A 27759-nucleotide genomic window follows, 5' to 3' on the forward strand; every position below is an offset into this window, starting at 1 on the left:
ATACAGTAAACCTGAAGTGAAGCATCGGAATCTAAAACTGGACTCACAGGAGAGGTTCAACTCATAGAAAGTTAGAGTGTCAGTCCTCTTGTACTTAAGTCGGCATTGTACCTTTTGTATTAAATTCGGATGTAAACTCTGTGTTTCATCGTCAATTAGAAGGCCCAAGGGATACAGTAAACCTGAATTGAAGCATCGGAATCTAAAACTGGAATCACAGGAGAGGTTCAAATCATAGAAAGTGAGAGTGTCAGTCCTCTTGTACTTAAGACGGCATTGTGCCTTTTGAATTTAATTCCGATGCTTTTTCTGTGTTTCATCGTCAATTTGAAGGTGCAAGGTATACAGTAAACCTGAAGTGAAGCATCGGAATCTAAATCTGACCTCACAGGAGAGGTTCGAACCATAGAAATTGAGAGTGTCAGTCCTCTTGTACTTAAGTCGGCATTGTGCCATTTGAATTAAATTCGGATGCAGTTTCTGTGTTTCGTCGTCAATAAGAAGGTCCAAGGGATACAGTAGACCTGAAGTGAAGCATCGGATTCTAAAACTGGACTCACAGGGGAGGTTCAAATCATAGAAAGTGAGACTGTCAGTCCTCTTGTACTTAAGTCGCAATTGTGCCTTTTGTATTAAATTCGGATGCAATTCCTGTTTTCATCGTCAATAAGAAGGTCCAAGGGATACAGTAAACCTGAAGTAAAGCATCGGAATCTAAAATTGGACACACAGGAGAGGTTCAAATCATAGGAAGTTAAAGTGTCAGTCCTCTTGTCATTAAGTCGGCATTGTGCCTTTTGTATTATATTCGGATGCAAACTCTGTGTTTCATCGTCAATAAGAAGGTCCAAGGGATACAGTAAACCTGAAGTGAAGCATCGGAATCCAAAACTGGACTCACAGGAGACGTTCAAATCATAGAAAGTTAGAGTGTCAGTCCTCTTGTACTTAAGTCGGCATTGTGCCCTTGGTATTAAATTCGAATGCAAACTCTGTGTTTCATCGTCAATAAGAAGGTCCAAGGGATACAGTAAACCTGAAGTGTAGCATCGGAATCAAAAACTCGAATCACAGGAGAGGTTCAAATCATAGAGAATGAGAGTGACAGTCCACTTGTACTTAAGACGGCATTGTGCCTTTTGAATTTAATTCCGATGCATTTTCTGTGTTTCATCGTCAATAAGAAGGTCCAAGGTTTACAGTAAACCTGAAGTGAAGCATCGGAATCTAAATCTGACCTCACAGGAGAGGTTCGAATCATAGAGAGTGAGAGTGTCAGTCCTCTTGTACTTAAGTCGGCATTGAGCCATTTGTATTAAATTTGGATGCAATTTCTGTGTTTCATCGTCAATAAGAAGGTCCAAGGGATACAGTAAACCTGAAGTGAAGCATCGGAATCTAAAACTGGACTCACAGGAGAGGTTCAACACAGAGAAAGTGAAAGTGTCAGTCCTCTTGTACTTAAGCCGCCATTGTGCCTTTTGTATTAAGTTCAGATGCAATTTCTGTGTTTCATCGTCAATAAGAAGGTCCTAGGGATACAGTAAACCTGAAGTGAAGCATCGGAATCTAAAACTGGACTCACAGGAGAGGTTCAAATCATAGAAAGCGACGGTGTCAGTCCTCTAGTACTTAAGTCGCCATTGTGCCTTTTGTACTAAATTCAGATGCAATTTCTGTGTTTCATCGTCAATAAGAAGGTCCAAGGGGTACAGTAAACCTGAAGTGAAGCATCGGAATCTAAAACTGGACTCACAGGAGAGGTTCAAATCCTAGAAAGTTAGAGTGTCAGTCCTCTTGTACCTAAGTCGGCGTTGTGCCTTTTGAGTTTAATTCCGATGCAATTTCTGTGTTTCATCGTCAATAAGAAGGTCCAAGGGATACAGTAAACCTGAAATGAAGCATCGGAATCTAAAACTGGACTCACAGGAGAGGTTCAAATCATAGAAAGTTAGAGTGTCAGTCCTCTTTTGCTTAAGTAGGCATTGTGGGTTTTGAATTTAATTCCGATGCAATTTCTGTGTTTCATCGTCAATAAGAAGGTCCAAGGGATACAGTAAACCTGAAGTGAAGCATCGGAATCTAAAACTGGACTCACAGGAGATGTTCAAATCATAGAAAGTGAGAGTGTCAGTCCTTTTGTACTTAAGTCGCCATTGTGATTTTTGTATTAAATTCGGATGCAATTTCTGCGTTTCATCGTCAATAAGAAGGTCCACGGGATACAGTAAACCTGAAGTGAAGCATCGGAATCTAAAACTGGACTCACAGGAGAGGTTCAACTCATAGAAAGTTAGAGTGGCAGTCCTCTTGTACTTAAGTCGGCATTGTACCTTTTGTATTAAATTCGGATGTAAACTCTGTGTTTCATCGTCAATTAGAACCCCCAAGGGATACCGTAAACCTTTAGTGAAGCATCGGATTCCAAAACTGGACTCACAGGTGAGGTTCAAATCATAGAAAGTTAGAGTGTCAGTCCTCTCTTACTTAAGTCGGCATTGTACCTTTTGTATTAAATTCGGATGTAAACTCTGTGTTTCATCGTCAATTAGAAGGCCCAAGGGATACAGTAATCCTGAAGTGAAGCATCGGAATCTAAAACTGGAATCACAGGAGAGGTTCAAATCATAGAAAGTGAGAGCGTCAGTCCTCTTGTACTTAAGACGGCATTGTGCCTTTTGAATTTAATTCCGATGCTTTTTCTGTGTTTCATCGTCAATATGAAGGTGCAAGGTATACAGTAAACCTGAAGTGAAGCATCGGAATCTAAATCTGACCTCACAGGAGGGGTTCGAACCATAGAAAGTGAGAGTGTCAGTCCTCTTGTACTTAAGTCGGCATTGTGCCATTTGAATTAAATTCGGATGCAATTTCTGTGTTTCGTCGTCAATAAGAAGGTCCAAGGGATACAGTAAACCTGACGTGAAGCATCGGAATCTAAAACTGGACTCACAGGGGAGGTTCAAATCATAGAAAGTGAGAGTGTCAGTCCTCTTGTACTTAAGTCGCCATTGTGCCTTTTGTATTAAATTCGGATGCAATTCCTGTTTTCATCGTCAATAAGAAGGTCCAAGGGATACAGTAAACCTGAAGTAAAGCATCGGAATCTAAAATTGGACACACAGGAGAGGTTCAAATCATAGAAAGTTAAAGTGTCAGTCCTCTTGTCATTAAGTCGGCATTGTGCCTTTTGTATTAAATTCGGATGCAAACTCTGTGTTTCATCGTCAATAAGAAGGTCCAAGGGATACAGTAAACCTGAAGTGAAGCATCAGAATCAAAAACTGGATTCACAGGAGAGGTTCAAATCATAGAAAGCGAGAGTGACAGTCCTCTTGTACTTAAGTCGGCATTGTGCCATTTGAATTAAATTCGGATGCAATTTCTGTGTTTCGTCGTCAATAAGAAGGTCCAAGGGATACAGTAAACCTGAAGTGAAGCATCGGAATCTAAATCTGACCTCACAGGAGAGGTTCGAACCATAGAAAGCGACGGTGTCAGTCCTCTTGTACTTAAGTCGCCATTGTGCCTTTTGTACTAAATTCAGATGCAATTTCTGTGTTTCATCGTCAATAAGAAGCTCCAAGGGATACAGTAAACGTGAAGTGAAGCATCGGAATCTAAAACTTTACTCACAGGAGATGTTCAAATCATAGAAAGTGAGAGTGTCAGTCCTTTTGTACTTAAGTCGCCATTGTGATTTTTGTATTAATTTCGGATGCAATTTCTGCGTTTCATCGTCAATAAGAAGGTCCAAGGGATACAGTAAACCTGAAGTGAAGCATCGGAATCTAAAACTGGACTCACAGGAGAGGTTCAACTCATAGAAAGTTAGAGTGTCAGTCCTCTTGTACTTAAGTCGGCATTGTACCTTTTGTATTAAATTCGGATGTAAACTCTGTGTTTCATCGTCAATTAGAAGGCCCAAGGGATACAGTATACCTGAATTGAAGCATCGGAATCTAAAACTGGAATCACAGCAGAGGTTCAAATCATAGAAAGTGAGAGTGTCAGTCCTCTTGTACTTAAGTCGGCATTGTGCCTTTTGAATTTAATTCCGATGCTTTTTCTGTGTTTCATCGTCAATATGAAGGTGCAAGGTATACAGTAAACCTGAAGTGAAGCATCGGAATCTAAATCTGACCTCACAGGAGAGGTTCGAACCATAGAAAGTGAGAGTGTCAGTCCTCTTGTACTTAAGTCGGCATTGTGCCATTTGAATTAAATTCGGATGCAATTTCTGTGTTTCGTCGTCAATAAGAAGGTCCAAGGGATACAGTAAACCTGAAGTGAAGCATCGGATTCTAAAACTGGACTCACAGGGGAGGTTCAAATCATAGAAAGTGAGAGTGTCAGTCCTCTTGTACTTAAGTCGCCATTGTGCCTTTTGTATTAAATTCGGATGCAATTCCTGTTTTCATCGTCAATAAGAAGGTCCAAGGGATACAGTAAACCTGAAGTAAAGCATCGGAATCTAAAATTGGACACACAGGAGAGGTTCAAATCATAGAAAGTTAAAGTGTCAGTCCTCTTGTCATTAAGTCGGCATTGTGCCTTTTGTATTATATTCGGATGCAAACTCTGTGTTTCATCGTCAATAAGAAGGTCCAAGGGATACAGTAAACCTGAAGTGAAGCATCGGAATCCAAAACTGGACTCACAGGAGACGTTCAAATCATAGAAAGTTAGAGTGTCAGTCCTCTTGTACTTAAGTCGGCATTGTGCTCTTGGTATTAAATTCGAATGCAAACTCTGTGTTTCATCGTCAATAAGAAGGTCCAAGGGATACAGTAAACCTGAAGTGAAGCATCGGAATCTAAAACTGGAATCACAGGAGAGGTTCAAATCATAGATAGTGAGAGTGACAGTCCACTTGTACTTAAGACGGCATTGTGCCTTTTGAATTTAATTCCGATGCATTTTCTGTGTTTCATCGTCAATAAGAAGGTCCAAGGTTTACAGTAAACCTGAAGTGAAGCATCGGAATCTAAATCTGACCTCACAGGAGAGGTTCGAATCATAGAGAGTGAGAGTGTCAGTCCTCTTGTACTTAAGTCGGCATTGAGCCATTTGTATTAAATTTGGATGCAATTTCTGTGTTTCATCGTCAATAAGAAGGTCCAAGGGATACAGTAAACCTGAAGTGAAGCATCGGAATCTAAAACTGGACTCACAGGAGAGGTTCACCACAGAGAAAGTGAAAGTGTCAGTCCTCTTGTACTTAAGCCGCCATTGTGCCTTTTGTATTAAGTTCGGTTGAAATTTCTGTGTTTCATCGTCAATAAGAAGGTCCAAGGGATACAGTAAACCTGAAGTGAAGCATCGGAATCTAAAACTGGACTCACAGGAGAGGTTCAAATCATAGAAAGCGACGGTGTCAGTCCTCTTGTACTTAAGTCGCCATTGTGCCTTTTTACTAAATTCAGATGCAATTTCTGTGTTTCATCGTCAATAAGAAGGTCCAAGGGGTACAGTAAACCTGAAGTGAAGCATCGGAATCTAAACCTGGACTCACAGGAGAGGTTCAAATCCTAGAAAGTTAGAGTGTCAGTCCTCTTGTACTTAAGTCGGCATTGTGCCTTTTGAGTTTAATTCCGATGCAATTTCTGTGTTTCATCGTCAATAAGAAGGTCCAAGGGATACAGTAAACCTGAAATGAAGCATCGGAATCTAAAACTGGACTCACAGGAGAGGTTCAAATCATAGAAAGTTAGAGTGTCAGTCCTCTTTTGCTTAAGTCGGCATTGTGGGTTTTGAATTTAATTCCGATGCAATTTCTGTGTTTCATCGTCAATAAGAAGGTCCAAGGGATACAGTAAACCTGAAGTGAAGCATCGGAATCTAAAACTGGACTCACAGGAGAGGTTCAACTCATAGAAAGTTAGAGTGTCAGTCCTCTTGTACTTAAGTCGGCATTGTACCTTTTGTATTAAATTCGGATGTAAACTCTGTGTTTCATCGTCAATTAGAAGGCCCAAGGGATACCGTAATCCTGAAGTGAAGCATCGGAATCTAAAACTGGAATCACAGGAGAGGTTCAAATCATAGAAAGTAAGAGTGTCAGTCCTCTTTTACTTAAGTCGACATTGAGCCATTTGTATTAAATTCGGATGCAATTTCTGTGTTTCATCGTCAATAAGAAGGTTCAAGGGATACAGTAAACCTGAAGTGAAGCATCGGAATCTAAAACTGGACTCACAGGAGAGGTTCAAACCATAGAATGCGAGAGTGTCAGTCCTCTTGTACTTAAATCGCCATTGTGCCTTTTGAATTTAATTCCGATGCATTTTCTGTGTTCCATTGTCAATAAGAAGGTCCAAGAAATACAGTAAACCTGTAGTGAAGCATCGGAAACTAAAACTGGACTCACAGGAGAGGTTCAAATCATACAAAGTTAGAATGTCAGTCCTCTTGTACTTAAGTCGGCATTGTGCCTTGGTATTAAATTCGGATGCAATTTCTGTGTTTAATCGTCAACAATAATTTGCAAGATATACAGCAAACCTGAAGTGAAGCATCGGAATCTAAAACTGGACTCACAGGAGAGGTTCAAATCATAGAAAGTTAGAGTGTCAGTCCTCTTTTACTTAAGTCGACATTGTGCCATTTGTATTAAATTCGGATGCAATTTCTGTGTTTCATCGTCAATAAGAAGGTTCAAGGGATACAGTAAACCTGAAGTGAAGCATCGGAATCTAAAACTGGACTCACAGGAGAGGTTCAAACCATAGAATGCGACAGTGTCAGTCCTCTTGTACCTAAGTCGCCATTGTGCCTTTTGTACTAAATTCGGAAGCAATTTCTGTGTTTCATCGTCAATAAGAAGATCCAAGGGATACAGTAAACCTGAAGTGAAGCATTGGAATCCAAAACTGGACTTACAGGTGAGGTTCAAATCATAGAAAGTTAGAGTGTCAGTCCTCTTATACTTAAGTCGGCACTGTGCCATTTGTATTAAATTCGGATGCAATTTCTGTGTTTCATCGTCAATAAGAAGGGCCAAGGGATACAGTAAACCTGAAGTGAAGCATCGGAATCTAAAACTGGACTCACAGGAGAGGTTCAAATCATAGAAAGTGAAAGTGTCAGTCCTCTTGTACTTAAGTCGACATTGTGTCATTTGTATTGAATTCCGATGCAATTTCTGTGTTTCATCGTTAATAAGAAGGTCCAAGGGATACAGTAAACCTGAAGTGAAGCATCCGAATCTAAAAACTGGACTCACAGGAGAGGTTCAAATTATAGAAAGTTAGAATGTCAGTCCTCTTGTACTTAAGTCGGCATTGTGCCTTTTGAATTTAATTCCGATGTTTTTTCTGTGTTTCATTGTCAATAAGAAGGTCCAAGGGATACAGTAAACCTGAAGTGAAGTATCGGAATCTAAAAGTGGACTCACAGGAGAGGTTCAAATCATAGAAAGTTAGAATGTCAGTCCTCTTGTACTTAAGTCGGCATTGTGCCTTTTGTATTAGATTCGGATGCAATTTCTGTGTTTTATCGTCAATAAGAAGGTGCAAGGTATACAGCAAACCTGAAATGAAGCATCGGAATCTAAAACTGAACTCATAGGAGAGGTTCAAATCATAGAAAGTTAGAGTGTCAGTCCTCTTTTACTTAAGTCGACATTGTGCCATTTGTATTAAATTCGGATGTAATTTCTGTGTTCCATCGTCAATAAGAAGGTCCAAGGGATACAGTAAACCTGAAGTGAAGCATCGGAATCTAAAACTGGACTCACAGGAGAGGTTCAAATCATAGAAAGCGACGGTGTCAGTCCTCTTGTACTTAAGTCGCCATTGTGCCTTTTGTACTAAATTCAGATGCAATTTCTGTGTTTCATCGTCAATAAGAAGGTCCAAGGGATACAGTAAACCTGAAGTGAAGCATCGGAATCCAAAACTGGACTCACAAGTGAAGTTCAAATCATAGAAAGTTAGAGTGTCAGTCCTCTTGTACTAAAGTCTGTATTGTGCCTTTTGTATTAAATTCGGATGCAAACTCTGTGTTTCATCGTCAATAAGAAGGTCCAAGGGGTACAGTAAACCTGAAGTGAAGCATCGGAATCTAAAACTGGACTCACAGGAGAGGTTCAAATCATAGAAAGTTAGAGTGTCAGTCCTCTTGTACTTAAGTCGGCATTGTGCCTTTTGAGTTTAATTCCGATGCAATTTCTGTGTTTCATCGTCAATAAGAAGGTCCAAGGGATACAGTAAACCTGAAATGAAGCATCGGAATCTAAAACTGGACTCACAGGAGAGGTTCAAATCATAGAAAGTTAGAGTGTCAGTCCTCTTTTGCTTAAGTCGGCATTGTGGGTTTAGAATTTAATTCCAATGCAATTTCTGTGTTTCATCGTCAATAAGAAGGTCCAAGGGATACAGTTAACCTGAAGTGAAACATCGGAATCTAAAACTGGACTCACAGGAGATGTTCAAATCATAGAAAGTGAGAGTGTCAGTCCTTTTGTACTTAAGTCGCCATTGTGATTTTTGTATTAAATTCGGATGCAATTTCTGCGTTTCATCGTCAATAAGAAGGTCCACGGGATACAGTAAACCTGAAGTGAAGCATCGGAATCTAATACTGGACTCACAGGAGAGGTTCAACTCATAGAAAGTTAGAGTGTCAGTCCTCTTGTACTTAAGTCGGCATTGTACCTTTTGTATTAAATTCGGATGTGAACTCTGTGTTTCATCGTCAATTAGAAGGCCCAAGAGATACAGTAAACCTGAATTGAAGCATCGGAATCTAAAACTGGAATCACAGGAGAGGTTCAAATCATAGAAAGTGAGAGTGTCAGTCCTCTTGTACTTAAGACGGCATTGTGCCTTTTGAATTTAATTCCGATGCTTTTTCTGTGTTTCATCGTCAATATGAAGGTGCAAGGTATACAGTAAACCTGAAGTGAAGCATCGGAATCTAAATCTGACCTCACAGGAGAGGTTCGAACCATAGAAAGTGAGAGTGTCAGTCCTCTTGTACTTAAGTCGGCATTGTGCCTTTTGTATTAAATTCGGATGCAAACTCTGTGTTTCATCGTCAATAAGAAGGTCCAAAGGGTACAGTAAACCTGAAGTGAAGCATCGGAATTTAAAACTGGACTCACAGGAGAGGTTCAAATCCTAGAAAGTTAGAGTGTCAGTCCTCTTGTACTTAAGTCGGCATTGTGTTTTTTGAGTTTAATTCCAATGCAATTTCTGTGTTTCATCGTCAATAAGAAGGTCCAAGGGATACAGTAAACCTGAAGTGAAGTATCGGAAACTAAAAGTGGACTCACAGGAGAGGTTCAAATCATAGAAAGTTAGAATGTCAGTCCTCTTGTACTTAAGTCGGCATTGTGCCTTTTGTATTAGATTCGGATGCAATTTCTGTGTTTTATCGTCAATAAGAAGGTGCAAGGTATACAGCAAACCTGAAATGAAGCATCGGAATCTAAAACTGAACTCATAGGAGAGGTTCAAATCATAGAAAGTTAGAGTGTCAGTCCTCTTTTACTTAAGTCGACATTGTGCCATTTGTATTAAATTCGGATGTAATTTCTGTGTTCCATCGTCAATAAGAAGGTCCAAGGGATACAGTAAACCTGAAGTGAAGCATCGGAATCTAAAACTGGACTCACAGGAGAGGTTCAAATCATAGAAAGCGACGGTGTCAGTCCTCTTGTACTTAAGTCGCCATTGTGCCTTTTGTACTAAATTCAGATGCAATTTCTGTGTTTCATCGTCAATAAGAGGGTCCAAGGGATACAGTAAACCTGAAGTGAAGCATCGGAATCCAAAACTGGACTCACAGGTGAAGTTCAAATCATAGAAAGTTAGAGTGTCAGTCCTCTTGTACTAAAGTCTGTATTGTGCCTTTTGTATTAAATTCGGATGCAAACTCTGTGTTTCATCGTCAATAAGAAGGTCCAAGGGGTACAGTAAACCTGAAGTGAAGCATCGGAATCTAAAACTGGACTCACAGGAGAGGTTCAAATCATAGAAAGTTAGAGTGTCAGTCCTCTTGTACTTAAGTCGGCATTGTGCCTTTTGAGTTTAATTCCGATGCAATTTCTGTGTTTCATCGTCAATAAGAAGGTCCAAGGGATACAGTAAACCTGAAATGAAGCATCGGAATCTAAAACTGGACTCACAGGAGAGGTTCAAATCATAGAAAGTTAGAGTGTCAGTCCTCTTTTGCTTAAGTCGGCATTGTGGGTTTAGAATTTAATTCCAATGCAATTTCTGTGTTTCATCGTCAATAAGAAGGTCCAAGGGATACAGTTAACCTGAAGTGAAACATCGGAATCTAAAACTGGACTCACAGGAGATGTTCAAATCATAGAAAGTGAGAGTGTCAGTCCTTTTGTACTTAAGTCGCCATTGTGATTTTTGTATTAAATTCGGATGCAATTTCTGCGTTTCATCGTCAATAAGAAGGTCCACGGGATACAGTAAACCTGAAGTGAAGCATCGGAATCTAATACTGGACTCACAGGAGAGGTTCAACTCATAGAAAGTTAGAGTGTCAGTCCTCTTGTACTTAAGTCGGCATTGTACCTTTTGTATTAAATTCGGATGTGAACTCTGTGTTTCATCGTCAATTAGAAGGCCCAAGAGATACAGTAAACCTGAATTGAAGCATCGGAATCTAAAACTGGAATCACAGGAGAGGTTCAAATCATAGAAAGTGAGAGTGTCAGTCCTCTTGTACTTAAGACGGCATTGTGCCTTTTGAATTTAATTCCGATGCTTTTTCTGTGTTTCATCGTCAATATGAAGGTGCAAGGTATACAGTAAACCTGAAGTGAAGCATCGGAATCTAAATCTGACCTCACAGGAGAGGTTCGAACCATAGAAAGTGAGAGTGTCAGTCCTCTTGTACTTAAGTCGGCATTGTGCCTTTTGTATTAAATTCGGATGCAAACTCTGTGTTTCATCGTCAATAAGAAGGTCCAAAGGGTACAGTAAACCTGAAGTGAAGCATCGGAATTTAAAACTGGACTCACAGGAGAGGTTCAAATCCTAGAAAGTTAGAGTGTCAGTCCTCTTGTACTTAAGTCGGCATTGTGTTTTTTGAGTTTAATTCCAATGCAATTTCTGTGTTTCATCGTCAATAGGAAGGTCCAAGGGATACAGTAAACCTGAAGTGAAGCATTGGAATCCAAAACTGGACTTACAGGTGAGGTTCAAATCATAGAAAGTTAGAGTGTCAGTCCTCTTATACTTAAGTCGGCACTGTGCCATTTGTATTAAATTCGGATGCAATATCTGTGTTTCATCGTCAATAAGAAGGTCCAATGGATACAGTAAACCTGAAGTGAAGCATCCGAATCTAAAAACTGGACTCACAGGAGAGGTTCAAATTATAGAAAGTTAGAATGTCAGTCCTCTTGTACTTAAGTCGGCATTGTGCCGTTTGAATTTAATTCCGATGCTTTTTCTGTGTTTCATTGTCAATAAGAAGGTCCAAGGGGTACAGTAAACCTGAAGTGAAGTATCGGAATCTAAAAGTGGACTCACAGGAGAGGTTCAAATCATAGAAAGTTAGAATGTCAGTATTCTTGTACTTAAGTCTTCATTGTGCCTTTTGTATTAGATTCGGATGCAATTTCTGTGTTTCATCGTCAATAAGAAGGTGCAAGGTATACAGCAAACCTGAAATGAAGCATCGGAATCTAAAACTGAACTCACAGGAGAGGTTCAAATCATAGAAAGTTAGAGTGTCAGTCCTCTTTTACTTCAGTCGACATTGTGCCATTTGTATTAAATTCGGATGTAATTTCTGTGTTTCATCGTCAATAAGAAGGTCCAAGGGATACAGTAAACCTGAAGTGAAGCATCGGAATCTAAAACTGGACTCACAGGAGAGGTTCAAATCATAGAAAGCGACGGTGTCAGTCCTCTTGGTCTTAAGTCGCCATTGTGCCTTTTGTACTAAATTCAGATGCAATTTCTGTGTTTCATCGTCAATAAGAATGTCCTAGGGATACAGTAAACCTGAAGTGAAGCATCGGAATCCAAAACTGGACTCACAGGTGAGGTTCAAATCATAGAAAGTTAGAGTGTCAGTCCTCTTGTACTAAAGTCTGTATTGTGCCTTTTGTATTAAATTCGGATGCAAACTCTGTGTTTCATCGTCAATAAGAAGGTCCAAGGGGTACAGTAAACCTGAAGTGAAGCATCGGAATCTAAAACTGGACTCACAGGAGAGGTTCAAATCATAGAAAGTTAGAGTGTCAGTCCTCTTGTACTTAATTCGGCATTGTGCCTTTTGAGTTTAATTCCGATGCAATTTCTGTGTTTCATCGTCAATAAGAAGGTCCAAGGGATACAGTAAACCTGAAATGAAGCATCGGAATCTAAAACTGGACTCACAGGAGAGGTTCAAATCATAGAAAGTTAGAGTGTCAGTCCTCTTTTGCTTAAGTCGGCAGTGTGGGTTTAGAATTTAATTCCAATGCAATTTCTGTGTTTCATCGTCAATAAGAAGGTCCAAGGGATACAGTAAACCTGAAGTGAAACATCGGAATCTAAAACTGGACTCACAGGAGATGTTCAAATCATAGAAAGTGAGAGTGTCAGTCCTTTTGTACTTAAGTCGCCATTGTGATTTTTGTATTAAATTCGGATGCAATTTCTGCGTTTCATCGTCAATAAGAAGGTCCACGGGATACAGTAAACCTGAAGTGAAGCATCGGAATCTAAAACTGGACTCACAGGAGAGGTTCAACTCATAGAAAGTTAGAGTGTCAGTCCTCTTGTACTTAAGTCGGCATTGTACCTTTTGTATTAAATTCGGATGTAAACTCTGTGTTTCATCGTCAATTAGAAGGCCCAAGGGATACAGTAAACCTGAAGTGAAGCACCGGAATCTAAAACTGGAATCACAGGAGAGGTTCAAATCATAGAAAGTGAGAGTGTCAGTCCTCTTGTACTTAAGACGGCATTGTGCCTTTTGAATTTAATTCCGATGCTTTTTCTGTGTTTCATCGTCAATATGAAGGTCCAAGGTATACAGTAAACCTGAAGTGAAGCATCGGAATCTAAATCTGACCTCACAGGAGAGGTTCGAACCATAGAAAGTGAGAGTGTCAGTCCTCTTGTACTTAAGTCGGCATTGTGCATTTTGTATTAAATTCGGATGCAAACTCTGTGTTTCATCGTCAATAAGAAGGTCCAAGGGGTACAGTAAACCTGAAGTGAAGCATCGGAATCTAAAACTGGACTCACAGGAGAGGTTCAAATCCTAGAAAGTTAGAGTGTCAGTCCTCTTGTACTTAAGTCGGCATTGTGCCTTTTGAGTTTAATTCCGATGCAATTTCTGTGTTTCATCGTCAATAAGAAGGTCCAAGGGATACAGTAAACCTGAAGTGAAGCATTGGAATCCAAAACTGGACTTACAGGTGAGGTTCAAATCATAGAAAGTTAGAGTGTCAGTCCTCTTATACTTAAGTCGGCACTGTGCCATTTGTATTAAATTCGGATGCAATTTCTGTGTTTCATCGTCAATAAGAAGTGCCAAGGGATACAGTAAACCTGAAGTGAAGCATCGGAATCTAAAACTGGACTCACAGGAGAGGTTCAAATCATAGAAAGTGAAAGTGTCACTCCTCTTGTACTTAAGTCGACATTGTGCCATTTGTATTGAATTCGGATGCAATTTCTGTGTTTCATCGTCAATAAGAAGGTCCAAGGGATACAGTAAACCTGAAGTGAAGCATCCGAATCTAAAAACTGGACTCGCAGGAGAGGTTCAAATTATAGAAAGTTAGAATGTCAGTCCTCTTGTACTTAAGTCGGCATTGTGCCGTTTGAATTTAATTCCGATGCTTTTTCTGTGTTTCATTGTCAATAAGAAGGTCCAAGGGGTACAGTAAACCTGAAGTGAAGTATCGGAATCTAAAAGTGGACTCACAGGAGAGGTTCAAATCATAGAAAGTTAGAATGTCAGTCCTCTTGTACTTAAGTCGGCATTGTGCCTTTTGTATTAGATTCGGATGCAATTTCTGTGTTTCATCGTCAATAAGAAGGTGCAAGGTATACAGCAAACCTGAAATGAAGCATCGGAATCTAAAACTGAACTCACAGGAGAGGTTCAAATCATAGAAAGTTAGAGTGTCAGTCCTCTTTTACTTAAGTCGACATTGTGCCATTTGTATTAAATTCGGATGTAATTTCTGTGTTTCATCGTCAATAAGAAGGTCCAAGGGATACAGTAAACCTGAAGTGAAGCATCGGAATCTAAAACTGGACTCACAGGAGAGGTTCAAATCATAGAAAGCGACGGTGTCAGTCCTCTTGTACTTAAGTCGCCATTGTGCCTTTTGTACTAAATTCAGATGCAATTTCTGTGTTTCATCGTCAATAAGAAGGTCCTAGGGATACAGTAAACCTGAAGTGAAGCATCGGAATCCAAAACTGGACTCACAGGTGAGGTTCAAATCATTGAAAGTTAGAGTGTCAGTCCTCTTGTACTAAAGTCTGTATTGTGCTTTTGTATTAAATTCGGATGCAAACTCTGTGTTTCATCGTCAATAAGAAGGTCCAAGGGGTACAGTAAACCTGAAGTGAAGCATCGGAATCTAAAACTGGACTCACAGGAGAGGTTCAAATCATAGAAAGTTAGAGTGTCAGTCCTCTTTTGCTTAAGTCGGCATTGTGGGTTTAGAATTTAATTCCAATGCAATTTCTGTGTTTCATCGTCAATAAGAAGGTCCAAGGGATACAGTAAACCTGAAGTGAAACATCGGAATCTAAAACTGGACTCACAGGAGATGTTCAAATCATAGAAAGTGAGAGTGTCAGTCCTTTTGTACTTAAGTCGCCATTGTGATTTTTGTATTAAATTCGGATGCAATTTCTGCGTTTCATCGTCAATAAGAAGGTCCACGGGATACAGTAAACCTGAAGTGAAGCATCGGAATCTAAAACTGGACTCACAGGAGAGGTTCAACTCATAGAAAGTTAGAGTGTCAGTCCTCTTGTACTTAAGTCGGCATTGTACCTTTTGTATTAAATTCGGATGTAAACTCTGTGTTTCATCGTCAATTAGAAGGCCCAAGGGATACAGTAAACCTGAAGTGAAGCATCGGAATCTAAAACTGGAATCACAGGAGAGGTTCAAATCATAGAAAGTGAGAGTGTCAGTCCTCTTGTACTTAAGACGGCATTGTGCCTTTTGAATTTAATTCCGATGCTTTTTCTGTGTTTCATCGTCAATATGAAGGTGCAAGGTATACAGTAAACCTGAAGTGAAGCATCGGAATCTAAATCTGACCTCACAGGAGAGGTTCGAACCATAGAAAGTGAGAGTGTCAGTCCTCTTGTACTTAACTCGGCATTGTGCATTTTGTATTAAATTCGGATGCAAACTCTGTGTTTCATCGTCAATAAGAAGGTCCAAGGGGTACAGTAAACCTGAAGTGAAGCATCGGAATCTAAAACTGGACTCACAGGAGAGGTTCAAATCCTAGAAAGTTAGAGTGTCAGTCCTCTTGTACTTAAGTCGGCATTGTGCCTTTTGAGTTTAATTCCGATGCAATTTCTGTGTTTCATCGTCAATAAGAAGGTCCAAGGGATACAGTAAACCTGAAGTGAAGCATTGGAATCCAAAACTGGACTTACAGGTGAGGTTCAAATCATAGAAACTTAGAGGGTCAGTCCTCTTATACTTAAGTCGGCACTGTGCCATTTGTATTAAATTCGGATGCAATTTCTGTGTTTCATCGTCAATAAGAAGGGCCAAGGGATACAGTAAACCTGAAGTGAAGCATCGGAATCTAAAACTGGACTCACAGGAGAGGTTCAAATCATAGAAAGTGAAAGTGTCAGTCCTCTTGTACTTAAGTCGACATTGTGCCATTTGTATTGAATTCGGATGCAATTTCTGTGTTTCATCGTCAATAAGAAGGTCCAAGGGATACAGTAAACCTGAAGTGAAGCATCCGAATCTAAAAACTGGACTCGCAGGAGAGGTTCAAATTATAGAAAGTTAGAATGTCAGTCCTCTTGTACTTAAGTCGGCATTGTGCCGTTTGAATTTAATTCCGATGCTTTTTCTGTGTTTCATTGTCAATAAGAAGGTCCAAGGGGTACAGTAAACCTGAAGTGAAGTATCGGAATCTAAAAGTGGACTCACAGGAGAGGTTCAAATCATAGAAAGTTAGAATGTCAGTCCTCTTGTACTTAAGTCGACATTGTGCCTTTTGTATTAGATTCGGATGCAATTTCTGTGTATCATCGTCAATAAGAAGGTGCAAGGTATACAGCAAACCTGAAATGAAGCATCGGAATCTAAAACTGAACTCACAGGAGAGGTTCAAATCATAGAAAGTTAGAGTGTCAGTCCTCTTTTACTTAAGTCGACATTGTGCCATTTGTATTAAATTCGGATGTAATTTCTGTGTTTCATCGTCAATAAGAAGGTCCAAGGGATACAGTAAACCTGAAGTGAAGCATCGGAATCTAAAACTGGACTCACAGGAGAGGTTCAAATCATAGAAAGCGACGGTGTCAGTCCTCTTGTACTTAAGTCGCCATTGTGCCTTTTGTACTAAATTCAGATGCAATTTCTGTGTTTCATCGTCAATAAGAAGGACCTAGGGATACAGTAAACCTGAAGTGAAGCATCGGAATCCAAAACTGGACTCACAGGTGAGGTTCAAATCATAGAAAGTTAGAGTGTCAGTCCTCTTGTACTAAAGTCTGTATTGTGCTTTTGTATTAAATTCGGATGCAAACTCTGTGTTTCATCGTCAATAAGAAGGTCCAAGGGGTACAGTAAACCTGAAGTGAAGCATCGGAATCTAAAACTGGACTCACAGGAGAGGTTCAAATCATAGAAAGTTAGAGTGTCAGTCCTCTTGTACTTAAGTCGGCATTGTGCCTTTTGAGTTCAATTCCGATGCAATTTCTGTGTTTCATCGTCAATAAGAAGGTCCAAGGGATACAGTAAACCTGAAATGAAGCATCGGAATCTAAAACTGGACTCACAGGAGAGGTTCAAATCATAGAAAGTTAGAGTGTCAGTCCTCTTTTGCTTAAGTCGGCATTGTGGGTTTAGAATTTAATTCCAATGCAATTTCTGTGTTTCATCGTCAATAAGAAGGTCCAAGGGATACAGTAAACCTGAAGTGAAACATCGGAATCTAAAACTGGACTCACAGGAGATGTTCAAATCATAGAAAGTGAGAGTGTCAGTCCTTTTGTACTTAAGTCGACATTGTGCCTTTTGTATTACATTCGGATGCAATTTCTGCGTTTCATCGTCAATAAGAAGGTCCACTGGATACAGTAAACCTGAAGTGAAGCATCGGAATCTAAAACTGGACTCACAGGAGAGGTTCAAATCATAGAAAGTTAGAGTGTCAGTCCTCTTTTACTTAAGTCGACATTGTGCCATTTGTATTAAATTCGGATGTAATTTCTGTGTTTCATCGACAATAAGAAGGTCCAAGGGATACAGTAAACCTGAAGTGAAGCATCGGAATCTAAAACTGGACTCACAGGAGAGGTTCAAATCATAGAAAGCGACGGTTACAGTCCTCTTGTTCTTAAGTCGCCATTGTGCATTTTGTACTAAATTCAGATGCAATTTCTGTGTTTCATCGTCAATAAGAAGGTCCTAGGGATACAGTAAACCTGAAGTGAAGCATCGGAATCCAAAACTGGACTCACAGGTGAGGTTCAAATCATAGAAAGTTAGAGTGTCAGTCCTCTTGTACTAAAGTCTGTATTGTGCCTTTTGTATTAAATTCGGATGCAAACTCTGTGTTTCATCGTCAATAAGAATGTCCAAGGGGTACAGTAAACCTGAAGTGAAGCATCGGAATCTAAAACTGGACTCACAGGAGAGGTTCAAATCATAGAAAGTTAGAGTGTCAGTCCTCTTGTACTTAAGTCGGCATTGTGCCTTTTGAGTTTAATTCCGATGCAATTTCTGTGTTTCATCGTCAATAAGAAGGTCCAAGGGATACAGTAAACCTGAAATGAAGCATCGGAATCTAAAACTGGACTCACAGGAGAGGTCCAAATCATAGAAAGTTAGAGTGTCAGTCCTCTTTTGCTTAAGTCGGCAGTGTGGGTTTAGAATTTAATTCCAATGCAATTTCTGTGTTTCATCGTCAATAAGAAGGTCCAAGGGATACAGTAAACCTGAAGTGAAACATCGGAATCTAAAACTGGACTCACAGGAGATGTTCAAATCATAGAAAGTGAGAGTGTCAGTCCTTTTGTACTTAAGTCGCCATTGTGATTTTTGTATTAAATTCGGATGCAATTTCTGCGTTTCATCGTCAATAAGAAGGTCCACGGGATACAGTAAACCTGAAGTGAAGCATCGGAATCTAAAACTGGACTCACAGGAGAGGTTCAACTCATAGAAAGTTAGAGTGTCAGTCCTCTTGTACTTAAGTCGGCATTGTACCTTTTTTATTAAATTCGGATGTAAACTCTGTGTTTCATCGTCAATTAGAAGGCCCAAGGGATACAGTAAACCTGAAGTGAAGCATCGGAATCTAAAACTGGAATCACAGGAGAGGTTCAAATCATAGAAAGTGAGAGTGTCAGTCCTCTTGTACTTAAGACGGCATTGTGCCTTTTGAATTTAATTCCGATGCTTTTTCTGTCTTTCATCGTCAATATGAAGGTGCAAGGTATACAGTAAACCTGAAGTGAAGCATCGGAATCTAAATCTGACCTCACAGGAGAGGTTCGAACCATAGAAAGTGAGAGTGTCAGTCCTCTTGTACTTAAGTCGGCATTGTGCATTTTGTATTAAATTCGGATGCAAACTCTGTGTTTCATCGTCAATAAGAAGGTCCAAGGGGTACAGTAAACCTGAAGTGAAGCATCGGAATCTAAAACTGGACTCACAGGAGAGGTTCAAATCCTAGAAAGTTAGAGTGTCAGTCCTCTTGTACTTAAGTCGGCATTGTGCCTTTTGAGTTTAATTCCGATGCAATTTCTGTGTTTCATCGTCAATAAGAAGGTCCAAGGGATACAGTAAACCTGAAGTGCAGCATTGGAATCCAAAACTGGACTTACAGGTGAGGTTCAAATCATAGAAAGTTAGAGTGTCAGTCCTCTTATACTTAAGTCGGCACTGTGCCATTTGTATTAAATTCGGATGCAATTTCTGTGTTTCATCGTCAATAAGAAGGGCCAAGGGATACAGTAAACCTGAAGTGAAGCATCGGAATCTAAAACTGGACCCACAGGAGAGGTTCAAATCATAGAAAGTGAAAGTGTCACTCCTCTTGTACTTAAGTCGACATTGTGCCATTTGTATTGAATTCGGATGCAATTTCTGTGTTTCATCGTCAATAAGAAGGTCCAAGTAATACAGTAAACCTGAAGTGAAGCATCCGAATCTAAAAACTGGACTCGCAGGAGAGGTTCAAATTATAGAAAGTTAGAATGTCAGTCCTCTTGTACTTAAGTCGGCATTGTGCCGTTTGAATTTAATTCCGATGCTTTTTCTGTGTTTCATTGTCAATAAGAAGGTCCAAGGGGTACAGTAAACCTGAAGTGAAGTATCGGAATCTAAAAGTGGACTCACAGGAGAGGTTCAAATCATAGAAAGTTAGAATGTCAGTCCTCTTGTACTTAAGTCGGCATTGTGCCTTTTGTATTAGATTCGGATGCAATTGCTGTGTTTCATCGTCAATAAGAAGGTGCAAGGTATACAGCAAACCTGAAATGAAGCATCGGAATCTAAAACTGAACTCACAGGAGAGGTTCAAATCATAGAAAGTTAGAGTGTCAGTCCTCTTTTACTTAAGTCGACATTGTGCCATTTGTATTAAATTCGGATGTAATTTCTGTGTTTCATCGTCAATAAGAAGGTCCAAGGGATACAGTAAACCTGAAGTGAAGCATCGGAATCTAAAACTGGACTCACAGGAGAGGTTCAAATCATAGAAAGCGACGGTGTCAGTCCTCTTGTACTTAAGTCGCCATTGTGCCTTTTGTACTAAATTCAGATGCAATTTCTGTGTTTCATCGTCAATAAGAAGGTCCTAGGGATACAGTAAACCTGAAGTGAAGCATCGGAATCCAAAACTGGACTCACAGGTGAGGCTCAAATCATAGAAAGTTAGAGTGTCAGTCCTCTTGTACTAAAGTCTGTATTGTGCTTTTGTATTAAATTCGGATGCAAACTCTGTGTTTCATCGTCAATAAGAAGGTCCATGGGGTACAGTAAACCTGAAGTGAAGCATCGGAATCTAAAACTGGACTCACAGGAGAGGTTCAAATCATAGAAAGTTAGAGTGTCAGTCCTCTTTTGCTTAAGTCGGCATTGTGGGTTTAGAATTTAATTCCAATGCAATTTCTGTGTTTCATCGTCAATAAGAAGGTCCAAGGGATACAGTAAACCTGAAGTGAAACATCGGAATCTAAAACTGGTCTCACAGGAGATGTTCAAATCATAGAAAGTGAGAGTGTCAGTCCTTTTGTACTTAAGTCGCCATTGTGATTTTTGTATTAAATTCGGATGCAATTTCTGCGTTTCATCGTCAATAAGAAGGTCCACGGGATACAGTAAACCTGAAGTGAAGCATCGGAATCTAAAACTGGACTCACAGGAGAGGTTCAACTCATAGAAAGTTAGAGTGTCAGTCCTCTTGTACTTAAGTCGGCATTGTACCTTTTGTATTAAATTCGGATGTAAACTCTGTGTTTCATCGTCAATTAGAAGGCCCAAGGGATACAGTAAACCTGAAGTGAAGCATCGGAATCTAAAACTGGAATCACAGGAGAGGTTCAAATCATAGAAAGTGAGAGTGTCAGTCCTCTTGTACTTAAGACGGCATTGTGCCTTTTGAATTTAATTCCGATGCTTTTTCTGTGTTTCATCGTCAATATGAAGGTGCAAGGTATACAGTAAACCTAAGTGAAGCATCGGAATCTAAATCTGACCTCACAGGAGAGGTTCGAACCATAGAAAGTGAGAGTGTCAGTCCTCTTGTACTTAACTCGGCATTGTGCATTTTGTATTAAATTCGGATGCAAACTCTGTGTTTCATCGTCAATAAGAAGGTCCAAGGGGTACAGTAAACCTGAAGTGAAGCATCGGAATCTAAAACTGGACTCACAGGAGAGGTTCAAATCCTAGAAAGTTAGAGTGTCAGTCCTCTTGTACTTAAGTCGGCATTGTGCCTTTTGAGTTTAATTCCGATGCAATTTCTGTGTTTCATCGTCAATAAGAAGGTCCAAGGGATACAGTAAACCTGAAGTGAAGCATTGGAATCCAAAACTGGACTTACAGGTGAGGTTCAAATCATAGAAAGTTAGAGGGTCAGTCCTCTTATACTTAAGTCGGCACTGTGCCATTTGTATTAAATTCGGATGCAATTTCTGTGTTTCATCGTCAATAAGAAGGGCCAAGGGATACGGTAAACCTGAAGTGAAGCATCGGAATCTAAAACTGGACTCACAGGAGAGGTTCAAATCATAGAAAGTGAAAGTGTCAGTCCTCTTGTACTTAAGTCGACATTGTGCCATTTGTATTGAATTCGGATGCAATTTCTGTGTTTCATCGTCAATAAGAAGGTCCAAGGGATACAGTGAACCTGAAGTGAAGCATCCGAATCTAAAAACTGGACTCGCAGGAGAGGTTCAAATTATAGAAAGTTAGAATGTCAGTCCTCTTGTACTTAAGTCGGCATTGTGCCGTTTGAATTTAATTCCGATGCTTTTTCTGTGTTTCATTGTCAATAAGAAGGTCCAAGGGGTACAGTAAACCTGAAGTGAAGTATCGGAATCTAAAAGTGGACTCACAGGAGAGGTTCAAATCATAGAAAGTTAGAATGTCAGTCCTCTTGTACTTAAGTCGGCATTGTGAATTTTTTATTAGATTCGGATGCAATTTCTGTGTTTCATCGTCAATAAGAAGGTGCAATGTATACAGCAAACCTGAAATGAAGCATCGGAATCTAAAACTGAACTCACAGGAGAGGTTCAAATCATAGAAAGTTAGAGTGTCAGTCCTCTTTTACTTAAGTCGACATTGTGCCATTTGTATTAAATTCGGATGTAATTTCTGTGTTTCATCGTCAATAAGAAGGTCCAAGGGATACAGTAAACCTGAAGTGAAGCATCGGAATCTAAAACTGGACTCACAGGAGAGGTTCAAATCATAGAAAGCGACGGTGTCAGTCCTCTTGTACTTAAGTCGCCATTGTGCCTTTTGTACTAAATTCAGATGCAATTTCTGTGTTTCATCGTCAATAAGAAGGTCCTAGGGATACAGTAAACCTGAAGTGAAGCATCGGAATCCAAAACTGGACTCACAGGTGAGGTTCAAATCATAGAAAGTTAGAGTGTCAGTCCTCTTGTACTAAAGTCTGTATTGTGCTTTTGTATTAAATTCGGATGCAAACTCTGTGTTTCATCGTCAATAAGAAGGTCCAAGGGGTACAGTAAACCTGAAGTGAAGCATCGGAATCTAAAACTGGACTCACAGGAGAGGTTCAAATCATAGAAAGTTAGAGTGTCAGTCCTCTTGTACTTAAGTCGGCATTGTGCCTTTTGAGTTTAATTCCGATGCAATTTCTGTGTTTCATCGTCAATAAGAAGGTCCAAGGGATACAGTAAACCTGAAATGAAGCATCGGAATCTAAAACTGGACTCACAGGAGAGGTTCAAATCATAGAAAGTTAGAGTGTCAGTCCTCTTTTGCTTAAGTCGGCATTGTGGGTTTAGAATTTAATTCCAATGCAATTTCTGTGTTTCATCGTCAATAAGAAGGTCCAAGGGATACAGTAAACCTGAAGTGAAACATCGGAATCTAAAACTGGACTCACAGGAGATGTTCAAATCATAGAAAGTGAGAGTGTCAGTCCTTTTGTACTTAAGTCGCCATTGTGACTTTTGTATTAAATTCGGATGCAATTTCTGTGTTTCATCGTCAATAAGAAGGTCCAAGGGATACAGTAAACCTGAAGTGAAGCATCGGAATCTAAAACTGGACTCACAGGAGAGGTTCAACTCATAGAAAGTTAGAGTGTCAGTCCTCTTGTACTTAAGTCGGCATTGTACCTTTTGTATTAAATTCGGATGTAAACTCTGTGTTTCATCGTCAATTAGAAGGCCCAAGGGATACAGTAAACCTGAAGTGAAGCATCGGAATCCAAAACTGGAATCACAGGAGAGGTTCAAATCATAGAAAGTGAGAGTGTCAGTCCTCTTGTACTTAAGACGGCATTGTGCCTTTTGAATTTAATTCCGATGCTTTTTCTGTGTTTCATCGTCAATATGAAGGTGCAAGGTATACAGTAAACCTGAAGTGAAGCATCGGAATCTAAATCTGACCTCACAGGAGAGGTTCGAACCATAGAAAGTGAAAGTGTCAGTCCTCTTGTACTTAAGTCGACATTGTGCCATTTGTATTGAATTCGGATGCAATTTCTGTGTTTCATCGTCAATAAGAAGGTCCAAGGGATACAGTAAACCTGAAGTGAAGCATCCGAATCTAAAAACTGGACTCGCAGGAGAGGTTCAAATTATAGAAAGTTAGAATGTCAGTCCTCTTGTACTTAAGTCGGCATTGTGCCGTTTGAATTTAATTCCGATGCTTTTTCTGTGTTTCATTGTCAATAAGAAGGTCCAAGGGGTACAGTAAACCTGAAGTGAAGTATCGGAATCTAAAAGTGGACTCACAGGAGAGGTTCAAATCATAGAAAGTTAGAATGTCAGTCCTCTTGTACTTAAGTCGGCATTGTGCCTTTTGTATTAGATTCGGATGCAATTTCTGTGTTTCATCGTCAATAAGAAGGTGCAAGGTATACAGCAAACCTGAAATGAAGCATCGGAATCTAAAACTGAACTCACAGGAGATGTTCAAATCATAGAAAGTTAGAGTGTCAGTCCTCTTTTACTTAAGTCGACATTGTGCCATTTGTATTAAATTCGGATGTAATTTCTGTGTTTCATCGTCAATAAGAAGGTCCAAGGGATACAGTAAACCTGAAGTGAAGCATCGGAATCTAAAACTGGACTCACAGGAGAGGTTCAAATCATAGAAAGCGACGGTGTCAGTCCTCTTGTACTTAAGTCGCCATTGTGCCTTTTGTACTAAATTCAGATGCAATTTCTGTGTTTCATCGTCAATAAGAAGGTCCTAGGGATACAGTAAACCTGAAGTGAAGCATCGGAATCCAAAACTGGACTCACAGGTGAGGTTCAAATCATAGAAAGTTAGAGTGTCAGTCCTCTTGTACTAAAGTCTGTATTGTGCCTTTTGTATTAAATTCGGATGCAAACTCTGTGTTTCATCGTCAATAAGAAGGTCCAAGGGGTACAGTAAACCTGAAGTGAAGCATCGGAATCTAAAACTGGACTCACAGGAGAGGTTCAAATCATAGAAAGTTAGAGTGTCAGTCCTCTTGTACTTAAGTCGGCATTGTGCCTTTTGAGTTTAATTCCGATGCAATTTCTGTGTTTCATCGTCAATAAGAAGGTCCAAGGGATACAGTAAACCTGAAATGAAGCATCGGAATCTAAAACTGGACTCACAGGAGAGGTTCAAATCATAGAAAGTTAGAGTGTCAGTCCTCTTTTGCTTAAGTCGGCATTGTGGGTTTAGAATTTAATTGCAATGCAATTTCTGTGTTTCATCGTCAATAAGAAGGTCCAAGGGATACAGTAAACCTGAAGTGAAACATCGGAATCTAAAACTGGACTCACAGGAGATGTTCAAATCATAGAAAGTGAGAGTGTCAGTCCTTTCGTACTTAAGTCGCCATTGTGATTTTTGTATTAAATTCGGATGCAATTTCTGCGTTTCATCGTCAATAAGAAGGTCCACGGGATACAGTAAACCTGAAGTGAAGCATCGGAATCTAAAACTGGACTCACAGGAGAGGTTCAACTCATAGAAAGTTAGAGTGTCAGTCCTCTTGTACTTAAGTCGGCATTGTACCTTTTGTATTAAATTCGGTTGTAAACTCTGTGTTTCATCGTCAATTAGAAGGCCCAAGGGATACAGTAAACCTGAAGTGAAGCATCGGAATCTAAAACTGGAATCACAGGAGAGGTTCAAATCATAGAAAGTGAGAGTGTCAGTCCTCTTGTACTTAAGACGGCATTGTGCCTTTTGAATTTAATTCCGATGCTTTTTCTGTGTTTCATCGTCAATATGAAGGTGCAAGGTATACAGTAAACCTGAAGTGAAGCATCGGAATCTAAATCTGACCTCACAGGAGAGGTTCGAACCATAGAAAGTGAGAGTGTCAGTCCTCTTGTACTTAAGTCGGCATTGTGCCATTTGAATTAAATTCGGATGCAGTTTCCGTGTTTCGTCGTCAATAAGATGGTCCGAGGGATACAGTAAACCTGAAGTGCAGCATCGGAATCTAAAACTGTACTCACAGGGGAGGTTCAAATCATAGAAAGTAAGAGTGTCACTCCTCTTGTACTTAAGTCGCCATTGTGCCTTTTGTATTAAATTCGGTTGCAATTCCTGTTTTCAATGTCAATAAGAAGGTCCAAGGGATACAGTAAATGTGAGGTGAAGCATCGGAATCTAAAACTGGACTCAGAGGAGAGGTTCATATCATATAAAGTGAGAGTGTCAGTCATCTTGTACTTAAGTCACCATTGTGACTTTTGTATTAATTTCGGATGCAATTTCTGTGTTTTATCGTCAATTAGAAGGTCCAAGGGATACAATAAACCTGAAGTGAAGCATCGGAATCTAAAACTGGACTCACAGGAGAGGTTCAAATCATAGAAAGTGAGAGTGTCAGTCCTCTTGTACTTAAGTCGCCATTGTGCCTTTTGTATTAAATTCGGATGCAATTTCTGTGTGTCATCGTCAATAAGAAGGTCCAAGGGATACAGTAAACCTAAAGTAAAGCATCGGAATCTAAAACTGGACTCACAGGAGAGGTTCCAATCATAGAAAGTTAGAGTGTCAGTCCTCTTGTACTTAAGTCGGCATTGTGCCTTTTGAATTTAATTCCGACGCTATTTCTGTGTTTCATTGTCAATAAGAAGGTCCAAGGGATACAGTAAACCTGAAGTGAGCATCGGAATCTAGAACTGGACTCACAGGAGATGTTGAAATCATAGAAAGTGAGAGTGTCAGTCCTCTTGTACTTAAGTCGCCATTGTGATTTTTGTACTAAATTCGGAAGCAATTTCTGTGTTTCATCGTCAATAAGATGGTCCAAGGGATACAGTAAACCTGAAGTGAAGCATCGGAATCTAAAACTGGTCTCACAGCAGAGGTTCAAACCATAGAAAGTGAAAGTGTCAGTCCTCTTGTACTTAAGCCGCCATTGTGCCTTTTGTATTAGGTTCAGATGCAATTTCTGTGTTTCATCGTCAATAAGAAGGTCCAAGGGATACAGTAAACCAGAAGTGAAGCATCGGAATCTAAAACTGGAATCACAGGAGAGGTTCAAATCATAGAGAGTGAGAGTGACAGTCCTCTTGTACTTAAGACGGCATTGTGCCTTTTGAATTAATTTCCGATGCATTTTCTGTGTTTCATCGTCAACAAGAAGGTCCAAGCTTTACAGTAAACCTGAAGTGAAGCATCGGAATCTAAATCTGACCTCACAGGAGAGGTTCGAATCATAGAGAGTGAGAGTGTCAGTCCTCTTGTACTTAAGTCGGCATTGAGCCATTTGTATTAAATTCGGATGCAATTTCTGTGTTTCATCGTCAATAAGAAGGTCCAAGGGATACAGTAAACCTGAAGTGAAGCATCGGAATGTAAAACTGGACTCACAGGAGAGGTTCAAATCAGAGAAAGTGAAAGTGTCAGTCCTCTTGTATTTAAGCCGCCATTGCGCCTTTTGTATTAAGTTCGGATTCAATTTCTGTGTTTCATCGTCAATAAGAAGGTCCAAGGGATACAGTAAACCTGAAGTGAAGCATCGGAATCTAAAAATGGACTCACAGGAGACGTTCAAATCATAGAAAGTTAGAGTGTCAGTCCACCTATACTTAAGTTGGCATTGTGCCCTTTGTATAAAATTCGAATGCATACTCTGTGTTTCATCGTCAATAAGAAGGTCCAAGGGATACAGTAAACCTGAAGTGAAGCATCGGAATCTAAAACTGGTATCACAGGAGAGGTTCAAATCATAGAGAGTGAGAGTGACAGTCCTCTTGTACTTAAGACGGCATTGTGCCTTTTGAATTTAATTCCGATGCATTTTCTGTGTTTCATCGTCAATAAGAAGGTCCAAGGTTTACAGAAAACCTGAAGTGAAGCATAGGAATCTAAATCTGACCTCACAGGAGAGGTTCGAATCATAGAGAGTGAGAGTGTCAGTCCTCTTGTACTTAAGTCGGCATTGAGCCATTTGTATTAAATTCGGATGCAATTTCTGTGTTTCATCGTCAATAAGAAGGTCCAAGGGATACAGTAAACCTGAAGTGAAGCATCGGAATCTAAAACTGGACTCACAGGAGAGGTTAAAATCAGAGAAAGTGAAAGTGTCAGTCCTCTTGTACTTAAGCCGCCATTGTGCCTTTTGTATTAAGTTCAGATGCAATTTCTGTGGTTCATCGTCAATAAGAAGGTCCAAGGGATACAGTAAACCGGAAGTGAAGCATCGGAATCTAAAACTGGACTCACAGGAGACGTTCAAATCATAGAAAGTTAGAGTGTCAGTCCTCTTGTACTTAAGTCGGCATTGTGCCCTTTGTATTAAATTCGAATGCAAACTCTGTGTTTCATCGTCAATAAGAAGGTCCAAGGGATACAGTAAACCTTAAATGAAGCATCAGAATCTAAAACTGGTCTCTTAGGAGAGGTTCAAAT

This window comes from Schistocerca serialis, unplaced genomic scaffold (assembly GCF_023864345.2).
Source record: "Schistocerca serialis cubense isolate TAMUIC-IGC-003099 unplaced genomic scaffold, iqSchSeri2.2 HiC_scaffold_1417, whole genome shotgun sequence".
Taxonomy (NCBI): Eukaryota; Metazoa; Arthropoda; class Insecta; order Orthoptera; family Acrididae; genus Schistocerca; species Schistocerca serialis.